Source organism: Diachasma alloeum, unplaced genomic scaffold (assembly GCF_001412515.2).
Source record: "Diachasma alloeum isolate Michigan unplaced genomic scaffold, Dall2.0 Dall_scaffold_00376, whole genome shotgun sequence".
In the NCBI taxonomy this organism is placed as follows: domain Eukaryota; kingdom Metazoa; phylum Arthropoda; class Insecta; order Hymenoptera; family Braconidae; genus Diachasma; species Diachasma alloeum.
Genome location: NW_021680515.1, coordinates 340,597 through 346,641, shown reverse-complemented (window position 1 = coordinate 346,641; position 6,045 = coordinate 340,597).

Below are 6,045 nucleotides of genomic sequence, written 5' to 3'. Positions count from 1 at the left end.
TACTAGATTGTGAATTTGAGGTATTCGGGAGGCTTCCCTCTGGGAGTTGCATTGACGATCTTGTTCCAACACTTTAGTGAGCTTAAAGAATAATAATAACAACTTAATTGCAATTATTCTTCATAGATTACAACAACTAAAATATGGAGCCACGTATAGTTATACATTACCAACTATTCGATAAATATCTCGCAGATCGGTCACCAAGTGAGAATTACTGGAAAAAGTGAAAGCCTAAATTCTGTCCGAGGCACATACGTGTACATCATCATAAATACATGGACGATGAAAAGTACATACCACCGAAAAACAAGAAAGATCGTGACGAAAAAAGAAAAATAAAGAGGAAGAGGATAAACAATTCGAGATATGTAAACTGCGAGATGTTTGGAACACTTACTTACAACTGCATATTCTTCAGGATAGTCTTCAGTGACAAGTCTGAAGGTTTTAAAATGGTTGGATCAGTCATCACTGAAGTGGAGAGAATGTACCGGATGGTAAGTTTTTATTTATATTTTGAATGATATTTATTGTGAGAATTTTTCACGTACGAATTCCGTCCAATCAGAGTGCAGCATTTGGTGGCAAATGACAGGCTGGAAGCAGTTTTATTTCGGATATTTCGCACTAACATATATATTTTTCCGGATATTTCATACTAACTCTTCAATTGTTCTCAGATGTAATTTTGAGGTTGCGTAAACGATAGTCCTGTCAAACGATCCCCTGGAAATTGTTTCATCCTTTGGAGATCAATTGAAAGATGAGTCGATTTGGGAAGGATTCTCTCAAGACCATCAATGAACGTATCAAAGGCAATATACCGCTGAACATGGAGAAGACGAAAACGACGGTATGGCGACAAATTACTCACACCTGTGAAGAAAGAAAGTACGTGTTGGAATCATCTACTACTGATGATGAATTGGGGAATATTCTGAAAGACTGGGGTCATAATATGAAGACGTTGAACAGACAAGATTATAAAGAAAACGTGATTAAGACTATGTGGAATCAAGTAACGCTGGGAATCAAGGAAAAATATTACAAAGAGTTTGGTAGAAATCTAGATCCATTTACAAGCTTAAAATTCAAAGCAGTTCGTGATGCGCGTCAGTGCAAGAGACGTTCTCTACAAACAGATCCTCATAAAAGAACTAGAAGTGCCACTACATTGAAACCGGATGAGGTGCTGAAGGTATTCTCTGTCTGGGGCGAGGAGACTGCGGAGGGCTTGCAAAAAAATTTCTTCATCATTGCTTCGATGGAATTGGCTTAGAGGGGAGGTGAAGGATGTAGTGCCACAATTCACCATTTCAAAGGGGAGCTCAACAGCGAGGGTATTCCAAGTAGCAGAATAGATTACAACCCCGTCTTCACGAAAACAACTCAAGGTGGAGCAAAGAAATGTGCTCAGGGCCAAGAGATCTAAGGGCCTGACGACGGACCGATTATTTCTGACACCAAATCCCAACTGGAAGAAGTTTGAGAGCCGCGGATAGTAAAAAGATAGTCCTGTGGCGAAAAATGAATTCGCGAAATGGTTGAAAGAAACTACGGAGAAAGGTGGATTGGACACAAAGAATAAAAAATTTACGAACCATTCAAGCAGAGCTACTGTAGTCTCCACTCTTGCATGAAACGGAGTGGGAGAGGAAGAAATAATGAAAATAACCGGCCATACAAATTCTAATTCAATAAAACCACATTTACAACTGGATTTTGGCCACCACGAAAAGATTGTCAAGAAATTGCGAAGAGATCAACCTCAGTCCACTGCGGTCTCTAATCTTCCTGCATTTTTAGCGGCTGTTCCTAAACTTACACCTGTGCCTGGACCTTCTACACCCATTCCCGGACCTCCTGCACTTGTTCCTGAACCTTCCACACTTTTTCCTCAGCCTTCGGACCCCTCGAAAACGTCTCATGTCGTATATAATAATTGCCATTTCTAATGCACCAATCTTCACATGAATTGAAATTGAAGGTTTCAACATTAATTATTTGTTTATAAAGTCGAAATGAAATAATAAATATTGATTTTTCCCATATTCCTCGTCCCTTTCTCTCAACACAGTTTTATGGAATTGTAATGCTGCTCCAAGTACTGTACCCGGACTGGCCGGACTCCGTACATGAAAAATTCTTGCGCAAGCGCTCGGGATTTGCAAACTTGCAAAACTTGACACTGTCGTTTATTTGCTACGAAGCTATCGGGAAATATCCGATTATTTTGAAGCACTCGGGGTATTACTGCTGAAAATTCTTGTTCAATTTTTCGTATAAAAAAACGTTCATATAGTTTTCTTGTTCATAATTTTTTCGATAATTTTCTAGAGTCCGATTCTCGTACATTTTTTTTTGTGAGAAAGAAATGTTTTCTTGTTTAAAAATGTTCAGCGTCAAATTGTTAGTTTAATTTTTTCCAAAATGTGTGCTTTTTTTAGTTTTCTAAACGTCTCTTATGTAGTTTACATGTGTTTTCCATTCGGTTTTCGTCCCGTTTTTTTTTCGTTTTTGAATTTTTCTATTCCGGTTTTCGTCCAATTTTTCAGTGTCGAAATTGTTTTTGAAAGAAAGTTCTTGCGAAAGAAATTTTCGCTCGCGTTTTTTCTCGTTAAAATTTTCCGTGTTAGATTTTTTTGTTTTCGAATTTTTCTGTTCCGGTGCCGTATTTTTTTACCGTTAAATTTTGAGTTGAATTTTTCCCAAAATGCGTGAATTTTTTTCTCTTTTTAAAAGTCTCTTATGAAATTTACATGTATTTTCCATTCGATTTTCGTCTCTTTTTTTTTCGTTCTTAAATGTTTCTATTCCGGATTTCCTCCAATTTTTCAGTGTCGAAATTTTTTGGGAAATAAATTTTTAGTGACAGAATTTTTTGGTCGTTTTTTCTCCAGTAGAAATTTTCCGTGCTGGATTTTTTTTTTAAACTCATCCGTCGCATTTTCCCTAGATTTTTTTTTCAATCAAATTTCGATCGTTGTTTCATTTTCAGATGCATGCGACCAGCTCTGAAAGATCTCCCATCGAGAATTTATAAGACCTCCACATCCTTTTCAATGGGCCCCCATCATCTGGGATCTCGCGGAGTAGGAGTGGGGGTGCCNCCCCCCCCCCCGCGGCGTAGTGAAAACAACAATTTTTTTTTGAAAAACAATAATTAATTCGCATTAAGCTCTGAATTTAATAAAATGTATTTTATACATTTAGTTTTCTTGAATAAAAAAAATTAATCTACTTTCCTTCTTTTTTATTTTGAAAAAAAAACTCAAAAAATTTACTTCCCTCTAAAATGAGTATTTTGGAAAAAACAAAAAAAGTTCACGTTTTTTTTTTCATTTTGAAGAAAATTTCTTTAAAAAAAACTTACATCTAAAAAAAATCAGGAATTTAGAAAAACTTATATCTACGGAAAAAAAACTTACATCTAGTGCAAAAAACTTACATCCAGTTTACATCTACAAAAACATTACTCTAATTCTTAATCTAATCCCTACACATTAGCTTGAAAAATCAAAAGTAGTTTCCATTCGTACTCATTTTTCAATCTTCGGGTTCAATCATGCGGCGTTTTTTTTTATACCTGTAGGGAAGGGATGATCCGCCCTCGTCAAGCCTTCGTTTTGAGCCCGTCGCGCGAATAATTATCGACGACGAGGGCATGAATCGAATGGTAATATATCTGTTTAGGCATCTCGTTATTTAGCCTAACGTCGTTTATTTTACTAACTTCTGCGATGGTTCCATTCATTTTCTTCATCCGATAAGTATAAAATTTAGGACCGCCAAAGACAAATGACGTAAAGAAACTCCCTTCTCCGTTGCCTTCTACCTCATCGGTCAAGTCCCGCAGAACATTCCCCAGTAGTAATTCCTTCTTTCCATCGCTGCCGTAAATAACCAAGTCTGTATTATAATATAAAACGCGTTCTTGCTGTTTTTCTAGATAAGAATATAATTTGAGACGTGCGTGAGCTGTCGTATAAGCCGCAATAACAACATTGGTTTTTGTACAGAGTTCTGCAGCTTCATTTAAATATTTTCCGGACATGAAGAGCGTCTCGTTACCGACAGGGACAAGCCCTGTTACTTCGATTTCAGGATTGAACGTTATGTCGGTAAACTCCTGGTATGTTCGAATAATTGCTTCTTTTGTTGAATTTTCCCTCTCCCCAAATTCACGCCAGAGACAGTTTAAATAAAGTTATGCTACTGCTCTCAATCCAGCATTCTTTTGAATTTTATCGAGCTTTATTCCCTTTCTCATGTTCAGCTACGTATTGTGACGTATTTTTCAACGACATACGTGGGAATCATGTGCGTTGTCGCCCACTATCTTTCAGCAACCCGTTTGAAACTCTCTCCCCGGAATAAGAACGACAAGAAAAATTGAGAAAAAACGAAATTTACCAAAAGGGTCAGTCATTTTAACCGCCAAAGGACAAGGTTACAATGTTGAAGTGCAGTCCACGACCAGCTCAGGAAAACCGCAGAGGCGTGTGGGAACAGGCGAAACTGTTAATGCATTTCAACATCGTGAATGACTCGCAAATAAACTTCAAATGTATTTTACTCAAAATAACAAAAATTAGAATTTTTTTCAATGATGCAATGACAAAAAAAATGAAGAAGCACAAAACAAAAATTATAATAATTTTTACAGGTGCAGAAGAGAATTCCCGCAAGCAAAGGCTCGACACAATCCAAAGTATTGACTTGTTCGAAGTCACAAATTACAAAACTTCAAGATAGAAGCGAATTACTGGATCCTATGAGTTAAGAGCGCGAGAGAAAATCTACACGCGGAATGACTCGATCAACAATACTAATAATGAATTACATAATTCAGTCGAAATTAACGATGACTACTAGAGTCGGATAACAAATTCGGTATTAAAACTTAAACATCGATTAATTTAAACTAATTTCAAAAGCAATAAAGCCAATATTAATTATTTGCTATTAATATTCAAGGACGTGGAAGACGCCAAACGCACGCGAGAATCACCCAAAGCGTGACGACGCGAAAGCCACCCGAATAAAGAGAACAAAATTCCACAAATAATCAAATACGAATAATCGGTGAGAAGACAAATGAATAGAATAAATGTTCAATAGTAAAGACTAAACAAATTAGGTCAAAGACCACTGAGTGCCGCGTCCCGAAGGTAAAGGCTCGAATGCCAAAACTCAAACGGAGTCAAAATGGCAACCGGAGGATAGACTTTATAGAACACGCGTGCACTCACAAAATTGGATTATGCTCACTGTTTGAACCGCAAAAAACTCCAGAATAAACTCGTCTGGACCCTCAGTACAACGAGGATGTCGGAATGTAGGCCGGAAAATCCCGGCACCACAGCAAAAGATAGGTTTTATTATTCCAAGCAAGCTCCAAGAGCGTAAAAAGACTGAATTGCGCAAAGCGACTTTACTGGACTGAATCCCAATGAAGAGTCTCTTGTCGGGGCAGAACATCACCCCGTGGAACATCGAAATTCTCTCCTACTGCGAATCCATTCACGTGGTGAACATTCTTCTAAAATGATTAAAAAATTATGGGTCCCAGAACACTGGGACTTGCGCCTCTCGATTGGAGAATTTGATCCGCTTTGAACGGCGCAGGAGCCAACATAATCTGTCGCTTACTCGATGTTGGAGCATCAGTTATTTATGTGGTAGCCGTGCGCCACAGAACCATCGGTGAGGTGGTGGGGGTCCACACGTAGAAACCTGAGTTGCCTGCTGGCGTGCATCTAACGTCTCCCGCGTGTACGTTGGTGTGAGTCTCCCATACTCGGTGTATGCCTGCGCGTAGGTGTGCCACTCGTCATCTGCCGACTTCGTAGGTCCTTCCCGATGCTCCGCTCCACTCCCCTCACCATGAAGCTCACGCGTAACACGCGGTGAGCCCAATAGCGTTAGAATTAGAAAGTAGGAAAAATAAAAAGAGTAAATAAAAGAAAAGAAAATTATACGAGTGGCTTTGGGTGATTCGAATCCTCGCTGGGGTTGAAATACTAATTCCCCCCCCCCCCC